Below are 19,464 nucleotides of genomic sequence, written 5' to 3'. Positions count from 1 at the left end.
CTATTGGGAATAATGCTGCTGTGAATAAGAGGATACAAGTATCTTTTCCAGTCCCTGCTTTCAGTTCCTTTGGGTATATGCCATGGAGTCGAATTACTGGATGGTCTGGTCGTTCTTTATTTAGCCTTTTGAGGAGTCACCAAACTGTTTTCTTTAGCAACTGCACCAATTTTACACTCCTATCAGCCCTGCATGACTGTTCCAATTTCTATACATCTTCACCAACATGTTTTGTTTTTCTGTTTTTTAAAAATAATAATCATCCTAATGGGTGTGAAATGGTCTCTTATTATGGCTTTTTCTTTAGAAGATTTATTTATTTATTCATGAGAGACAGAGTGAGGCAGAGACATAGGCAGAGGGAGAAGCAGACTCCTTGCGGGAGCCCGATGTGGGACTCGATCCAGGGACCCCGGGATCATGCCCTAGGCTGAAGGCAGACACTCAATCTCTGAGCCACCCAAGTGCTCCTTATTATGGTTTTGATACGTACTTTTCTAATGACTGGTGATATTGAGCATCTTTTGATACTTATTGGACATTTGTATGTTTTACGTGGAGAAATGTTTATTCAAGTCCTTTGCTATTTTTAAATTAGGGTTATTTTGTTGTTGTTCAGTTGTATATTTAGACTTCTTACCTAACAGCTCATGGTGTTCAGAGAAAGAATTCCAAGAGATCCAGGCAGAAGCTGAAAGGCTCCTTCTGCTTAGCTTCATAAGTCCCATGACCTCACTTCTGTTGCATTTTATAGGTCATGCAGGTTACTGAGGTTAGCCCAGACTCTGGAAGGGGTAGCAAAAAATTTGTGGCCATCTTTAATCTACCAGAGTATGATATTAAAATTAACTAAAACATGGGGCTCCTCGATGGCTCAGTTGGTTGAGCATCTGACTTGATTTCTGCTCAGGTCCTGATTTCAGGTTTGTGAGATGGAGCCCAGTAGGGCTCTGTGCTCAGCAGGGAGTCAGCTAGAGACTGTCTCTCTCCTTTCCCTCTGCCCACCAACCCCTGCTTGCATGAGTGCTCACCCCCAAAATAAATAAATAAATCTTAAAAAAAATAAGAAAAATGAAATTAACTAAAACAACCCAATTGTTTAAATAACAGTAATAATAATAATGGCTGATGTTGGATTCAACAGCTTTTCTCCTGAGGTCTTTTTTTTTTTTTTTTTAAAGATTTTATTTATTTATTCAAGAGAGACACACAGAGAGAGGCAGAGACACAGACATAGGGAGAAGCAGGCTCCCTGTAGGGAGCCAGATGTGGGACTCGATCTTGGGACCTTGGGATTACGACCTGAGCCAAAGGCAAATTCTCAATCACTGAGCCACCCAGATACCCCTTCTCCTGAGGTCTTGAAGGTCTTTCCCCCATAAAAGCCTTCACCATGCCAGAGCACCTGGATGGCCCAGTCAGATTAGTGTCCCACTCTTGGTCTCAGCTCAGGTCTGGATCTCAGGGTCATGAGTTTAAGCCCATGAGTACCCAATGTTGGGCTCCACGCTGGGCATGGAGTTTACTTAAAGTTAAAAAAAAAAAAGAAAAAAGAAAAAAAGCTTTTACTATGTTATCATCCTATATTTTAGAGATCTTTATGACATAGAGATGAGCACAGTTACTTTTCTTTTAAAATCTATTTAGCTTATCTGCTTTATAATGACAGGGTGAGGCAGGAAGTCTGGGTTTCACGCTCAGCTCTGCCACTAACTGGCTGACTGTCCTCTCTTGGAGGATGAGCTATGGTCCTCTAACTTCTCTTCTAGCTTGAACACAGTATTGTTTTAGGAAGGAAGATGAATTGACCATGAATTGGGATGTAGAAAATGTCTAAGTACAGAACAATTTGTTGCCTAGAAATATTCCCATGTGTCATTTATTCACTGGGACAGAGAAATGACTTCAGCTTAATGGCAATTATTATAATAAGATTAAAAATAGCATCAGTAAACACACTCACAGTCACGATGGGAACGGAGGCAAGGCTGAAGCAATGTCTGGGAACATTGTGGTAGAGGGTGAGAAGATAAGAAATGGAGCAGTTTCCAGATCAGCCAGGTGCAAGGGAACAAGGAATGCATTTTTTTGGGGGGGGGGGGTTCAGTATCTTAGTCTAAGAGTGGTATATAGGAACAAGATCTGCAAACGGTGGATAATTCATACAACAAAACATGCACCAAAAGGGTGGTGGTAGGATAAGGAGAGAGGGCACTGAACATTTGTAGTGTGAGTCTTTCATATGCCAAGCAAAGGACTAGCTGTTTTCATACTGAGCTTATTTGACTTTCATGGGCAACCATAAGAGTAAGCATTATTTTCCCTTGTCTCTTGTTTTGGAAATGAGGAAAGTGATATGCAACATTCTGCACGTGGTCCCACAGCTAGAGGCCTGGGAGATACCAAAGCTCGTTTTTCCTACAACAAAAAAACTACCTTTCCTTTGGAAAGGACTCTTATTAGACATTATTCCTCTCAACCTTAAAACATAATCACTGTCGGTTTTAGTGATCTGAGAAGGTCCTCTTTGCAAATGAAGAGAATATATCCTTTCAAGCCTGGTTTGGAGGATCACCCACCAGCTGTTTCTACTTGCAAAATTTTCCATCTCGATCTGATTATTTTCAGATAGAGAAAAATGACCCTTAATGGAAGAGATAATGTTAGTGATTTAAGTAAATTAATTCTTTAAAAAGTATGTGAGTTACAAATGTATCTTAAGGACGTCTGCACTGAGTCTTGAGCAGATGAAAGTTTCCTGTTTCTTCCCTATCTGGCCAGGACCCCTGCTTTGTTTTATTTTTATTTTTATTTTTATTTTTATTTTTATTTTTATTTTTATTTTTTTTATTTCCCCCCCCCCTACTTTGTATTACAGCAGAATTGCAGGCCCAAGAGCTAAGAAGCTAAGAGCTTCTCTTAGCTCTCCCCTTGGGCAGCTTTTGTTTCTACCCTTTCCACAGCAGAAGCAATGGGTCTTTGCCTGGATCCCAAATGGGAGGCTTTGGTACACTTCTCCTGCCCCTGAGCTGCTCAAAGCTTTTGCTTTCTTTGAGAGATGGTTTTGGGGAAATGGGCTGTGTTTCATACCTCTCCCCCAGTAGCAACTAATCGTTACCTGCGTGCCCGAGCCCCCAAAGGGGACTCACTCTCATCCTTTGCTCTTCCTCTAATGTTTCTTGTGATCATCTGGTGGAGAACAATTCAGGAATAAGTGCAATGTTCCTTGTAGAAGTCTCTGATTACCATTTTTTCCTAAACCGATACAATAGCCTACATTCAGCCTTTAAGAATTTGTTAAACATTTAGCTGTTTTGGGGGTGTCTGGGTGGCTCAAGTCAATTAAGCGTCTGCCTTCAGCTCAGTTCATGATCCCAGGGTCCTGAGATCAAGGCCCATATTGGACTCTACTTGGCGGGAGCCTGCTTCTTCCTCTCCCTCTGCCTGCTGCTCTCCCTGCTTTTGTGCTCTCTGTCAAAAAAAAAAAAAAAAAAAAAAAGTTTAGCTGTTTTCTTCTTACCTATGTTAATGGTAAGAAGAAATGCTTGCATGCTGTGACAAAAGTAACAATTCATGTGTTCCCTTTATTCTTGGAGGGCTTGTCACTCTTTGGAATTTTTATCATTTAGTTGCCTTGTGTACTCACATCTCTAATGGATTCAAGAAAAATTATGATTTTGTAGATTATCTGGCTTGTTCTTAGGATGGGAACAATGTTCTCTTAAAGCTTTCTAGATCCTAAGCAGGAGTGGTTATAGGCATACCTCAGAGATATTGTGGATTCAGTTCCAGACCACTGCCATAGAGGGAACAGTGCAATAGAGTCAAATGAATTTTTTGGTTTCCCAGTGTATATAAAAGTTATCTTTACACTATAATGTAGTCTATTAAGTATGTAATAGCATATGTCTAAAAAATAATATACATACCTTAATACAAATTTTAATTTATTTATTTAATTATGATAGTCACACACAGAGAGAGAGAGAGAGAGAGGCAGAAACATAGGCAGAGGGAGAAGCAGGCTCCATGCACCGGGAGCCCGACGTGGGATTCGATCCCAAGGTCTCCAGGATCGCGCCGCGGGCCAAAGGCAGGCGCTAAACCGCTGCGCCACCCAGGGATCCCTAATACAAATTTTTAAAAAGATTTTATTTATTTATTTATTTGAGAGAGAGAGAGAGAGAGCACCTCACTCATGAGAAGGGGGGGTGTGGAGGCACAGAGGGGGAAGGAGGGTGAGGGAGAAGAAGACTCCCCGCTGAGTGTGGGGCCTTACTTAGGGCTCCATCTCACGGCCCTGAGATCATGACCTGAGCTGAAGTGAAGAGTCAGATCCTTTTTTTTTTTTTTTTAATTTTTATTTATTTAAGAGTCACACAGAGAGAGAGAGAGAGGCAGAGACACAGGCAGAGGGAGAGGCAGGCTCCATGCACCGGGAGCCCCACGTGGGATTCGATCCCCGGTCTCCAGGATCACGCCCCGGGGCAAAGGAGGCGCTAAACCGCTGCGCCACCCAGGGATCCCAAGAGTCAGATCCTTAATGGACTGAGCTACCCAGGTGCTCTGACAGTATTTTTAGCAATGAGATATTTTTGATTGGGACACCACGCCATCTCCCCCACCCCTACCTGCCACGCGTGTGCGCTCTCTCCCCCTCTCTCTCTCTCTAAAAAAAAAGCACCCCCCCCCAAAAAAAAAAAACCTTAAAAAATACTGTCATCTGAACTCTCAGTGACTTGTAATCTTTTTGCAGGTGGGGAAGTCTTGTCTCAATGTTGATGGCTGCTGACTGATCAGGGTGGTGGCTGCTGAAGGTTGGGGTGGCCGTGACAATATCTTCAAATAAGACAATGACGTTTACTCCATCGATCGACACTACCTTTCACGAATGATATCTCTGTAGCATGTGATGCTGTTTGATTGCATTTTGCCTCCAGTAGAATTTCTTTCAAAATTTGAGTCAATCCTCTCAAACTCTGCTGCTGCTTTATCAACTAGGTTTTTGTAATATTCTAAATTCTTTTTTGTCATTTCAAATCTTCAGAGCATCTTTACCAGTAGGTTCCATCTCAAGAAACCACTTTCTTTGCTCATCTATAAGAAACAGTTCCTCATCTATTCAAGTTTTATCAGGAGATTGTAGCAATTCAATCATATCTTCAGGCTTCACTTTTTCTTTTTGAGATTTTAAGTGATCTCTACACCCAATGTGGGATTCGAACTTACAACCCTGAGATCAAGAGTCACATGCTCTACTGACTAAGCCAGTCAGGTGCTCCCAGACTCCACTTCTGATTCGAGTTTTCTTGTTATTTCTACCACATGTGCAGTTACTTCCTCCACAGAAGTCTTGAACCCTTCAAAGTCATTCATGAGGATGGAATTACATCTTCCAAACTCCTGTTAATATTGATATTTTGACCTCTTCCCATGAATCACGAATGTTCTTAATGGCGTCTAGAATGATGAATCCTTTCCAGAAGGTTTTCAATTTACTTTGCCCAGATTCATCAGAGGAATCACTATCTACGGCAGCTGTAACCTATGAAATGTATTTCTTAAATAATAAGACTTGAAAGTCAAAATTACCCTTTGATCCATGGGCGGCAGAATGGATGCTGTGTTAGCAGGCATGAAAACATTAATCTCGTTGTGAATCTCCATCGGAGCTCTTGGCTGATCAGGTGCATTGCCGATGTGCAGTCATATTTTGAAAGGAATCTTTTTTCTGAGTAGTAAGTCTCAACAGTGGGCTTAAAATAATCAGTAAACCATATTGTAAACAGATATGCTGTCATCCACAGGCTTTGTTGGTGTATTAGAATACTCTCATAGAGTAGATTGATTCTTAATTCTTAAAGGCCCTAGGATTTTTTGATTAGTCAATGACAATTGGCTTCAACTTAAAATTACCAGCTGCTTTAGCCCTTAACAAGAGAATCAGCCTGTCCTTTGAAGCTTTGAAGCCAAGTGTTGACTTCTCATAGGCTATGAAAGTCATAGATGGCGTCTTCTTCCAACCTAAAGCTGTTTCATCTGTAGTGAACATCTGTTATTTAGTGTAGCCATCTTCATTAATGATCTTAACTAGATCTTCTGGAGAACTTGCTGGAACTTCTACATCAGCACTTGCTGCTTCACCTTGCATTTTTATGCTGTGGGGATGACTTCTTTTCTTAAACTTCATGAACCAACCTCTGCTTGCTTCCAACTTTTCTTCTGCAGCCTCCTCACCTCTGTCAGCCTTCAGAGAATTGAATAAATTTAGCACCTTGCTCTGGATTAGGTTTTGACTTGTGGCTGATTTGATTGTCTATCCAGACCACTATAACTTTCTTCATATCAGCAATAAGGCTGTTTCACTTTATCATTCATGTGTTCACTGGAGCACTTTTATTTTCCTTCAAAAACTTTTCCTTTGCATTCAAAGCTTGGATAACTGGCCCAAGAGGCTCTCTGCCTATCTCAGTTTTTGGACATGTCTTCCTCTGTAGGCTTAATCATTTCTAGCTTTTGATTCAAAGTGAGAGATGTGTGACTCTTCTTTTCACTCACTTAGAGGCCACTGTCGGGTTATTAATTGGCCTAATTTCAATATTGCTGTGTCCAGGAAATAGGAAGACCTGAGGAGAGGGAGAGAGAGTTGGGAATGGTCGGTTGGTGGAGCAGTAACACAAAAAACATTTATTGATTCGGTTTGTTTTCTATGGGTGCAGTTCGTGGCAACCCAAAGCAATTGCAGTAGTAACATCAAGGATTCCCGATCACAGGTCACCATAATAAATATATAATAATAATGAAAAAGTTTAAAATATTGTGAGAGCTATCAAAATGTAACACAGAGAATTGAAGTGAGCAAATGCTGTTGGGAAAATGACCCTGATAGACTTGGGCAACCCAGGGTGGCCACTAACCTTCAATTTATAAAAAATACATTATCTGTAAGTGCAATAAAGCAAAGCATAATAAGATGAGGTATACCTCTTTTTAAAAAGCTCTTTATCTTATGGAAATTTTCAGACATTCAAAAGTAATTTGTCTTCTAGTATGAGTTTTTAAATTTGATATGGGGTCCCAGAAGATTCAATGGGTCAAAGGTTATGCATATTTTACATTTTGATAAATAGTGTCAAATTGTCATTCAAAAAATCTGTATCAATTATATCCCCACCAAATACTGTATGAATGGTACCAAAAATCTTAGCCAAACTTGAAAATTTGAGACACTTACTTAAAAGAAAATGAAAAGACTATTAAGTTTCCAGTTTGATCCGCTAAAAGACATTCTTACTGCGAAACTCTATTTGCCAGTTCTAAAGAGAATTTCATTGAAGGAAGTAAACATTGGTCTTTAGTTCTTTCAGTCAAGTATTTACAGCTGAGGCTGTTTGCTATTTCAATGCAATTCACCAAAATTTAGTGCTTAACCACATGAACAACACTTCTGGTTTCTATTAGCTCCCTATCCTTGTACGTCAGTGACTTTAGTAGTGGCTCTGATGATTTATGTTATAAGCAAAGAATGTACTTAACTCTGGGCATTAAAGGAAATGTGGCTAAATCACATTCTATAGCTTCTAGTTAAGCAAAACTAAAAAATAAAAGAAAATAAAGAAATCAAACAAATTTGCTTAAATTCTCATACTTCTGATTATTTCAAACTTTATCAAATTATCATTTTATCATTTTTTCATTCAATAAATATTTATATTTAGTTTCTGCATGGTATTCTATGTACTAAGAGGATTAAAAAATTAGATATGGTTCCTTTTTCTAAGAATTTGCATACATATAAAAATAGGAATCTCTCCTTCTCTTTATGCATGCATCCATCCATTCGGCCACTTATTCTTTCAACAAAAATTTATCTTTAGTGTCTACTGTGTTGTAGCAATGCATTTGGAACTCAAAGTTAGTAAAAGATGGTCCTTATCTTCAAGTAAGGACAACCTAGTGGGGGAAATAGATAATCCTATGAGGGGATGAGAGAAAGCTTTCCAAGAAAAGTGGCATTACAAATGTCTGAAGGATATGTAAGGTTTCAAGAGATGGTGTAAGAGGAAGTTCATTCCAGGTCAAGGAAGTATGAAATATGCTGGGCAAAGGCATGCAGATGCAAAAGTGCATTGGAGAACAGGTTGGAGGGGGAGGTTGAGTGATACAGCAGATATTGAAGTTGAAACTGGAAAAAAATTGGCTAGGATCAGTAAGGAGAAAGGGTATCATTATGGGTAGAAATGGTTAGAGACTTAGTGGAGAAGGAGAATGTACTTAAACACAGTTTTGAAGAATGGGTAGGATTTGATAGGCGGATCATAGGTGTGAAAAGCGTTAGAGACCAAGAACAGTATAAGCGTAGATTCGTGCCCTAGAGGACAAAGGAATGGCTCTGTGTTGGCAATAAGAAGTATCTAATATTGTATCGCATTCTTTCTGGCATTAGGGTTTTCATGTAGGCTATTTTCTCTGCTGAGAATCCTCTTTGCCTGTTACAGAATGCTTTTGATAGCCATTAACAAAAAACCCAAATTGGATAGACCTGGGGTTGGTTTAGCCCTTAATTTATAATCCTGCCAGGGCTTCATTTCACTGTGATTATCCTGGTTCTTCCCTCTCTTGTATATTGGTTTTATTTTCAAGCTGGCTTTTGTCCTGGTAGAGAGATGACTGCTGCTAGCAGAACAGCTTTCCATAATCTCCCAAACTAGAGTCTTCTTCTTCTAGCTCAGGGTACCCTGCAATTTTCCTTCATAACACTTATCATCTTTAAATTATACACTTATTTGTGTGATTATTTGCTAAAGGCCTGGCTCTTCTACTGAAGTTTATGAAGCTATGTGAGAGCAGGGACCATGAATTTTTCTCTGCGCAGATCCCTAGCTAGCACCTAATAGACACTCTGTAAAAATGTGTGGAATGAATGAATAGATTAATCTCAACTCCTATTCAGTAAGGAGAAATCTTACATTTAACAGTTTTCAAAATTGCCATTGTGCCAGGGGAGAGGGAACATAAAAGTGACTACTAACTAAGCTCAGAGCTGTGTTACGGTATGATCCAAAACTGATAAGCACCCTGTACCACAGATAGGGTACTCCAGGAATTACATGGATTAAAAGACTAACTGTTTCTGTAAACAACTCTATCAAATGCTAGTTTTAGCATTTGTAAAAATATTCATTCTCACTTTTTTATATTATCAAGGTATATCTCACAGCAAATTTTAAATACATTTACACAGACCAGGACTATCTTGCTTTTCTGAATAATTTTCTGCATCAGAAATACACATCATGGGACCAAAGCTATAAATAATATTTTTTTATGGGTTAAAGAATTGATTATAAGTTAGTACAACTGCTGTCATTCAAAATACACATTCTAAAAACAAAAACAAAAACAAAAAACAAAATACACATTCTGATTCCTGGCTGTTTTGAAATTTATTTTCATATTAATTTTGGTATAGTTTTTATTTCTTTTTTAAAAAGATTTTTATTTATTTATTCATAAGAGACATAGAGAGAGAGGCAGAGACACAGGCAGAGGGAGAAGCAGGCTCCATGCAGGGAGCCCGACATGGGACTCTATTCCCGAGGCTCCAGGATCACACCCTGGGCTGAAGGCGGCGCTAAACCACCCCGGCTGCCTGGTATAGTTTTTAATTAGAAGGATTTAAGAAAAAACAAGTTTAATACTTTGAAATATTCATGTTATGAAATGTGGGTTTACTCTATCTCATCAAACCTTGTAATTCTGGTTGAAGATGCTTAGAAAATTCACCTATAGAGCATTAACTAAGTTTGGTCAAAATATTTGGGCAGTCTTTTTTTTTTTTTTTTTAAACACTTTATTTATTCATGAGAGACACACAGAGAGAGGCAGAGACATAGGCAGAGGGAGAAGCAGGCTCCCTGTGGGGAATCTGATGTGGGACTTGATCCCAGGACCCTGGGATCACGACGTGAGCCAAAGGCAGACACTCAATCACTGAGCCATCCAGGTGGCCCTGCGTAGTCTTAATATATTTCTTTCTATGCTTTCAGTGGGAAAAAAGTCTCATTGTTGGATTGATCCTGCAGTGTTTTAGTGACCACACTACCTGTTTATTGATTTTATCACCTGTTTAAAGAAAGATTTATTTACTTACTTGAGAGAGACAGAGAGAGAGAGAAGAGGAGCAGGAAAGGAGCAGAGGGGGAGGGAGAGTCAGGAGGGGAAAGAATCTCAAGCAGACTCCTCCTTGAGCACGGAGCCCAAAGTGGGGCTCAATCGCATGACCCTGAGATCATGACCTGAGCAGAAACTGAGAGATGCCCAACTGAACCACTCAGGTGCCTTTATCACTTAAAAAAAAAAAAAGATTTTATTATTTTATTTTATTAGATTTTATTTATTCATGAGAGACCCAGAGAGAGAGAGAGAGGCAGAGACACAGGCAGAGGGAGAAGCAGGCTCTATGCAGGGAGCCCAATTTGGGACTTGATCCCAGGACTCCAGGATCACACTCCAGGCCGAAGGCAGGTGCTAAGCCACTGAGCCACCTAGGTGTCCCTAAAAAAATGATTTTATTTTTAAGTACTCTCTGCACCCAATGTGGGACTTGAACTTTCAACCCCAAGATCAAAAGTTGCATGCTCTACTGACTGAGCCAGCCAGGTGCCCCTGATTTTATTACTTTTTAACATAAACATTTTTGCATTCCTACTAGAACATGTGAATAACTTTATATTTAATTTGATTTCATCTTATAGTCTTTTATCCAGTCTTAAGTTATTTGGAATTTATAAAGCCTGAAATTTTCAATTCAGTAGTAGTGATATGGAAATTAAATATTTAAGTCCTATTTTTTCCATAGGGAATCTAAAATCAGCATTTAGTCAGGTGGGTGTGGGCTAGTCTATTTAGAATCATAACTTCATTTTATTAGGCAATCTCTGGGGGTAAACATTCATTTGGGAAAATAAATCATCAATTGAAAAGGACACCTTCCTTTTCTGCATCTCATCCATTGTTTGTCCTTATTGATAATTTTCTATGTTATTAATAGTATCGATTAAAATTTATAAGAATCTCATTATATGAAGAAATAAAGACAATACATACAGTTAAAGAAATAAAAATAATGGGTCCTTACTTTACAAGACATATTTTCTAGAATGTGCAAGACACAGGTAAAGCAGTGAGATGGATTTTTTTTTTTTAAGATTATATTTATTTATGAGAGACACAGAGAGAGGCAGAGACATAGGCAGAGGGAGAAGCAGGCTCCATGCAGGGAGCCTGATGTGGGACTTGATCCCTGGTCTCCAGGATCAGGCCCTGGGCTGAAGGCAGCGCTAAACCGCTGAGCCAGTGGGCTGCCCCTGAGATGGATTTTTGTATGGTTTAAGAATCTGTTGGCATTTTTTTTTTTTTTTAGATTTTATTTATTCATTCATGAGAGACACAGAGAGAGGTAGAGACACAGAGGGAGAAGCAGGCTCCATGTAGGGTGCCTGATGTGGAACTCGATTCCAGGACTCCAGGATCACGCCCTGAGCCACCCAGGTGTCCTCTGTTGACATTTTTTTAATGGGTCACCTTCATATCTTAGTCTTCTTTTGTTCTGCTCATGATAACTCTATAGACATGTTTGAAATCATTCCATCCTACACAAAACCAAAACAAGAAATTAGCTTTTCATTAAAATGTTTCATCTTTAGAGAAGCTCCTGGATGTTTCTCAAATCTAGGTTGGGTTTTTAATATCCCATTAAGAGAGCCAGCTTAGCCTCGTGAGATAAAAATTGACATTAGGACATCTGCGTCCCACTGTTATTTCGACAATAACTTTGGATAACTGCCCAAGATTTTTGTGCCCCAGTTCTCCATCCATAAAATGCTTGTCAGTAGGTGTTCAGTGTTTGTTCAATGAATGAATGAAAGGATAATAACCAACATTTACTCTGTGCTCACCACGCACTAGGTACTTTACATGCATTATGACACTGAAGCTCTATCAAGTAGATGTGGTCATTAACTCTATTTTATAGAGGAGAAAGTTAAGCTTAATTAACTTGCTCAAAATCATACAGCTAGCAATGTGTGAAATTTGAACCCAGACTACCCAAACCCAGGGCCTGCATTCTTAAACATGCTATGACTGAGTCTTCCTCCTGGTTCCAGGAGGAGAAAGTCAGCTACCGGCGACTGACAACACTCCAGCCATCCTCTGCCTGGTGAACTTGTGTCTGTACTTGTCCTGTTACACCATGTGATGAAGGAATTCAGCAGGGCTGGAATCTCTCCCTGTGTGGTGTCAGTGATTTTTGGGTGCAGGAAAATTCTTTTACCTTTTGTGTCTCGAAGATTGCATAACTAAGGTCCCTCTAAACCAAAGAGGCAGAGTAATTGACCTCAAAATATGTACTGGCCTTTGATCCCTTTGGGGGGTAAGTTAGGGGCATAGGACTAAGTATTCCTCCCCCCTCTTCCAGAAATCTAAATATAACACCCTGGGGACCCCTGGGTGGTGCAGCGGTTTGGCGCCTGCCTTTGGCCCAGGGCGCGATCCTGGAGACCCGGGATCGAATCCCACGTCGGGCTCCCGGTGCATGGAGCCTGCTTCTCCCTCTGCCTATGTCTCTGCCTCTCTCTCTCTCAATCTGTGACTATCATAAATAAATAAAAATTAAAAAAATAAATATAACGCTCTCAAAAAAGAAATTTGATATCTGGTAGGACAAATGGCCAATAGATGCTTGAGACCCAGATGATAGTGGTTGGAGATTTGGAGGAGTCTCCACCCCAGTTTATCGAAGCCACGGACTATCCTAATTAATATTTAGAAAGTGTATACATGGACAGTGAGGTTGAGTTTATACGACTCTAAAAACCTTCATTTTGTTTTGAAAACAGTGCCACATAGAGACCTATGTGAAGTTTGAGATGAGAGTCTACGTTCTTCCTTATGGTTTAGAAAAACATTCCATATTTTGGAAACATATTGAAATCTTATTTATATAGTGAGCACATTCTAGGGCATAAACTGAATATTTTACAAAGCTGAAGTTAAGTGAGGATGACTCTAGTTACATCGTGGGTATCAAGGGTGTGCGGAGACTGCTAACTCTGGGAAACGAACTAGGGGTGGTAGAAGGGGAGGAGGGCGGGGGGTGGGAGTGAATGGGTGACGGGCACTGGGGGTTATTCTGTATGTTAGTAAATTGAACACCAATAAAAAATAAAAAAAAATTAAAAAAAAAGGGTGTGTGGAGGCAGAGCTAACCCTGGATGTCTTAAACAAAACTGGGGACGAGGCTGCACTTGTGAAAGATCAAGGAGAACTCAGAGCCTGTTAGATCAGGCATGAGCAACCAATATCATAACCAAACAGGTTTAGAGCTTCCCTGATATATTTTAAAAACATCTTTTGGGATGCCTGGGTGGCTCAGTGGTTGAGCGTCTGCCTTCGGTTTAGGTCGTGATCCCAGGGTCCTGGGATCAAGTCCTGCATCAGGCTCCCCACATGGAGCCTGCTTCTCCCTCAGCCTGTGTCTCTGCCTCTCTCTCTGGGTCTCTCATGAATAAATAAATAAAATCTCTAAAAAGCCAAACAAACAACAAAACATCTTTTAAAAAATGCAGTTTGGCCGAGAGGAAGAGAAGCTATCCCAATCAACACAGAGGAGAGAGCTGTGAAGAAAACAAAAGAAATGTGTTTTCTTAACCAGAATCACAGATCTAAAAGAGATTAATGCTTCATAAACTCTCAAAAGTACTTATCAAAACACAGAAGGCATTTTAAGTGCCCCTCCCGCGAAAAACAAACCAGCCCAAAAACCCCCCAAACAAACAACTAACCCTCTACCCTGCAACTAGTAAGAATGCAGTACAAGCCTTTAGGCAGCAAAATACTCTGTTAATTTTGAAAGGCTACCATATGTCACTGTAACACAACGGAATGCTGTTTTCATGGCTCTCTTAACATACCGTGTGGTGTCCGAGGGTCGGATGATAACGGTGTCCTTCTTGTGCAGTATCTAATTGTGCATTTCCTCGCTTCCTTTGGTTTCACTGTCTGTCAAAACAAATAGCTTTAATGTTGACACATATAAATATTTAAAAATTTAATAGTTAATAATGGAACCATATACTATGCTAGAAACAGTTTAAAAACTCAAAGCAAAGCCTACAGAAAGCACTTTTTATTATTTTATTTATTTTATTTTTTTATTTTTTTCAGAAAGCACTTTTTAAATTTTCAGTGGGAACCTCTAAAAACAGTGTCCTGTGTTAATAATTTACTTTCCAAACTAGATTCAGAGAGACGCATTTTAAGGTGATTATTCAAACCACGTACAATGCATAATTATTAAAATGGGTGTAAAAAATGGAGGTAACTAGCTCTGAAGACAGTATGTAAAAAAAAAAAAAAACACCCAATAAATGGTATTCAATTGTTAACTTATAAAACTGAGTACCATAAATGTTCAATGTTTACGATATCTCAGCACAATTACTTGCATTTACTTAAAGTATTTTTTCCTTGTAGAAAATATCTTAATAGCTGCACTTTAATCATTCGAAATACATTTATATGCATTTAAGATACTGTGGTTTTGGAATCAAAATCTATCTGAATGTCTGATAGTATGCAATGATATTTATTAGGAACAACAACAACAAAAGGATAAAATGGCTCAGTATACTCTAAGGCAATATTAATAATAATGCAGTCAAGAATGAGGACAAATGAAAGTCTTATAACGCTGTATAGGTAAAAATCATCTCGCCACACGTCCTTTTATTTCTGTGTTAAATTTAAAGGAAACTCCCTCCTTTTAAAGAATTTAAGGATAGTGAAATATTATGACTAATATAATATTCTGGGTAGCAGAACAACTACCATGCATATAAAACGTTTCCTTCTGGGTCACACATTTCAAGGAAATAGAATATAATAAGGTGACTTTAATACCAAGACTAATGCAAACGGTTGTATCGCTTTGTGCTTCAGAAGGCACTTTCATCTTGCAGAGTCATAGGGCCATCTACAGAAGCGTAAGTAATCACTGTCTATGACTACAAAGAATTCTGGTTATTTGGGTCCGGCCAGATAGGAGCTTTCGGTATTTTCTTCAATTCTCCTTTGACTTTTTGTAAATAGCACCTTTAGTGAAATGGTTTTCATAACTTTTCCTAATGGTCTTTTTATAGTACAATATAGACTTTTATGTTAGTTTCTTCAAAACTCAAAGTCACAAAATACTTGTAGTAACTTCTATTTCTTGGTTTACATCTGATTTAATATACTACATTATTAACTAATATTATAATATAAGATGCAATATGTAACATAATATACGCTACATTATTAAGTCAGAAGTAAATTCTACTTATGTATCTGTCATCTATCGTCTGTATATCAGGGAAAATCACTGTAAAATTCCATTTATAATCTGTATGATTGCATAGTGCCTCCAACTTTCTGAGGTCAGCGAGGGGAGCATATCCTTTTGAGCTTTAAAATTGTTGAAACTCTGTACATATCTTACTATTCCAAAAAAAACCAAAAACAAAATAATTAACATTTTATAAGGCTAAGATGAGGGCAGGAACATTCTATTGTTCTACTACAGGTAAAATGTCTTATTTTTAAAAGTGTCTTGCATAGTCAGAATTACAGTTTTACTCAGTTCTCTCTCATTGTCTTTTTATGGTAATGCTGTTTGACTTCCAGCTACTATGGTGCAGTTATGTCTACAAAAGATTAAAGTCATAAAAATCATCCACCTTATAAGAACATTATGAGTAAGACTATGGAATCCTGAAAAAGTCCTTCAATGTTTTGGAAAAACATGTATCATGTAATAGCATTATTGTGATGAGTTTCGGAAAATGTACTTAGGGTCTAGCTTCAGTGTTTCGTTTAAGGGGGTTGACATTTCCCATATTAGAACATGCAGAAAACAGGTGCATGGCTGCAGAGGAGTTGATTTTCCCAACTGACCTAATAAAACCACATAGGTCCACTTATGTTTTATTCACGGGAAGACATAGGACACGTATATTATTGTTTGTTGATTTTTAACTCAGGAGAGTTTAGGACAAAAGGTAGAACCCAATTATCTGGTGTGTCTGTGGAATTATGAAGGCAAATTGGTATTAAATATTTGATTTTTGTGCCAGAAGTTGAGATTTGGAAACTGAGGACATGTCATCAATGATTTGAATTGACCATAAGGCGGCTTAAGTAATGGCAGTCATATCATTCTCATTGATTAGCTATCCAAATTTATTAGTGGTTTTCAATAAAAATATTTTATATACTCCACTGGGATAACTTTTAAGGTAACTCCTCATTCTCCTAGAGCCTTTCTTGCTGCCAAATGTTTACTTGAGTATATATCATAGCAATAGTTCATTTTTATTGAGTGCTTACCACATGCAAAACCTTTTATATGTTATCCCAATTAAACCTCACAAAAATCTTTCTAATGTAGGCATTATTATTAATTGTACTTTACCAATAATGAAACCGAGGCTCAGAGAGGTTAAGAAACTTGCCCAAGCATCTGTTCATAAATGTCAGAAATGGGATTAATTCAGGTCTAACTCTAAAATCTGAACTCTTTCTCCTACACCAGTGTCAGCCTCCAGATCTTAAATCGTAACCAGTTAGGCAATATTTTGTTAAAAATACATAAATTTATTGAATATTAAGCATTTCTAAATGTTTTGACAAATTGTCCTTAATTCATCACATTAACTAAAGGGCCACTTATTTCTTTTGAGGGCTTGTTTTGTTCCTGTACATGACGAATTCAGTTTTATTATCTATCATTCTTTTCCTATTTTTACAGATTGAATTCTAATTTGTACTGTGATGTTCCAGATCTTTAAAAGTGACTTACATAGGAAAGTATTTCACATTTCTAGTTTCTGCTGATATTTGTGGAAGTCATTGTCTTTACATCACCACAGAAAATCTCCAATTTTATTTTTATACCTCTCGGTGGGCAAAAAACTGAATGCCAGGAAATGCTTATGTCTAGAAGATACCACTCATTTATTTTTTTATTACTTTTTTAGATTTTTGTATTTATTTATCTATTTATTTATTTATTTTTGAGTAATCTCTACGCCCAAATGGGGCTTGAAATTACAGCCCTGGGATCAAGAGTTGCATGCTCTACCAAATGAGCCAACCAGGCGCCCTGATACCACTTTTTAAAAAAGAATAGAAATCTGAGTTTGTTTTCACAATAAATGATCAGCAATGCAGAGAAACAGTTTCTGATGAAGAAAGTAAATAAAGACAATAAAATACCAGCTAAGTTTCATGGCCATAATAATTTGCTTTATTTTACATGCTGTGGGCACTTCCCCTTATACTTTCTACTGCATTGTTTTGTACTTATTTATTGGCTATTTTGTTACTCTTCTATAGTTTCGTGTATTCCTCTTTCATCATTCAACTACTTTATACTTTCACCAGAACAGGATCCCATCTTCTCGTTTTTTGCTTTTGTTTTGTTTTGGATATGATCTTGAAGATCTCAATATTTTTTTAAAGATTTTATTTATTTATTCATGAGAGACACAGAGAGAGAGAGGCAGAGATGCAGGCAGTGGGAGAAGGAGGCTCCGTGCAAGGAGCCTGATGTGGGACTTGATCCCAGGTCTCCAGGATCACGCCCTGGGCCAAAGGCAGGCGCTCAACCGCTGAGCCACCCAGGGATCCCAAAGATCCCAAAGTATTATGAATGAATCAGCACTCAATAAATACCTATGGAAAGAAAGCTGAAATAATCATTCTGCGTGAAGGGAGGAATTAACAGCATTAACTAATAAATAGGCTTTATTTTTTTTTAAGGATTTTATTTAATTTTTTAAAGATTTCTTTATTTGCCCCACAGAGAGAGAGGGAGAGCCAGCACAAATAGGCAGAAAGACAGGCAAAGGGAGAGGAAGAAGCAGACTCCCCGCTGAGCAGGGAGCCTGAGGCAGGGCTCGATCCCAGCATCCTGGGATCATGATCTGAGCCTAAAGCAGATGCTTAATTGACTGAGCCACCCAGGAACCCCAAGATTTTATTTATAAAGTCATCTCTACCCCCAGTGTGGAGCTTGATCCCATAACCCGGAGATCAAGAGTTGCATGCTCTACTGACAGAGCCAGCCCGGCGCCCCAAGTTTTATTTATTTTTGAGTTCAGAGTAACAAGATGGAATTAAATGCTTTCTTTATAATTCTAAAATCACAGTGTACTTTAAAATATGTGCCTCTTCATGAGCGAACACCAAAGGATTAAGCTCTCAACAAACTTAGTTTTTCATGGAAAAATCACGAGGAAGAAAAATGTTTATTAAATTTTATAAAGGCAAAGTCTTAGGCTGTGGGTGGTGAGTATCTCATGGCTCTTAGTTGTAGGTTTTTAAAATGGAAATGGAAAGAGCATAGAAACCTTATTGTCTTTTGGCACAAAAGCATCATCACACTTTTCCTGAGAAGCTGCTAGAGTTTTGGTTTGTGGGCATGTTACCCAGGCTCCTAGTCCATCGTTAGCAACCCAGGAACATTGGCTTTACTATGTAGTTTGTCTTTCCGTATTAAATGTATTTGTAATTATTTGCCCGCTGTTATAGCCTCCTATTGTTTGGATCTGGACAATCTGGATAAGCCTTTTCCCTGAGAGGAATCTAAGGCATAGACAGAGGGATGCGCCCAGAGCCTTTTTTCTAGTTGCATCTGAGATTTTCCCTTCTGGAGCCTGGTTTCGGGGTACAAGATGAACACCAGGTGCAGCTAGCAGTAAAATGTACTTCTGAAGACTCCAGAAAAGATTCATGGGTTCTCTTGGTATGTGTTTGATTTATAATTTAGACATAATTTTTTGTTTGTTTTGGACAATGATTGAACTAAGGTCTTGTGGAAAGGGCACAGGATATTCCTGACTCCCTCTAGCTGTCTCTCTCCCACTCACCAAAGAGCTTGCTGAATTTCTCAAAGCCGGGACAGCAATTAGACCCATAAAAATGAAGTTCATTAATGAAAACTAATTGAAAATTAATTCACCACGACTCCGGGGAAGAGCTCGTATTTGAAATGTTGTGTTGTTAGCAAGTGAGTCTCTAATCATCAGAGCATGGCAAAAATACTTCAGGATGACACATAGGTTAATGAGGTGGTGAAGCATCAGAAGAACAAAGTCTTGTAATGTTAAAATAGCCATCACACTTAAAAAGGCAGCCTTGCCCCTCCCTTCCGACTCCCCTTTCTGCCTCATTTCTGCCTTCTTGTTTCATTGTCACTAGACAGAGCATATGCCACGTTGTTATTTCTCTCCCCAACACATTTTTCCTAGAGAAGAAATTCCACAATAATCTCCAAGTTTTGAATACTAAATACGAATTTGGCAAATGACGATTTATCTAAACTCTAAAACTTGTGGAGTCCACTTTGTCACTTTTTAAATG

At 38.6% G+C, this 19,464-nt stretch overlaps 1 long non-coding RNA gene across 5 annotated transcripts in view; it reads right to left on the bottom strand.

Annotated features, from left to right (window-relative positions):
- Positions 1-4,747: 4,747 nt before the first annotated feature.
- The window catches only part of LOC112668141 (uncharacterized), a 46,645-nt gene continuing 31,928 nt past the window's right edge, over positions 4,748-19,464 (bottom strand). For 2 of the 5 annotated variants that reach the window (XR_003141505.3, XR_003141507.3), the window contains 2 exons: positions 13,977-14,064; positions 4,748-6,626 (listed from right to left, as the gene is read on the bottom strand). This is a non-coding gene — a long non-coding RNA (uncharacterized LOC112668141). Of the gene's footprint in view, positions 6,627-11,416; positions 11,655-13,976; positions 14,065-19,464 lie in introns of those variants that run through there. The other 3 variants (XR_003141504.3, XR_003141502.3, XR_003141506.3) reach the window with 3 other exon arrangements.

Source organism: Canis lupus, chromosome 36, assembly GCF_003254725.2.
Source record: "Canis lupus dingo isolate Sandy chromosome 36, ASM325472v2, whole genome shotgun sequence".
NCBI lineage: Eukaryota > Metazoa > Chordata > Mammalia > Carnivora > Canidae > Canis > Canis lupus.
Note: the sequence above shows the minus strand (reverse complement) of the source record. Positions and strands in the feature narration are given on the sequence as shown.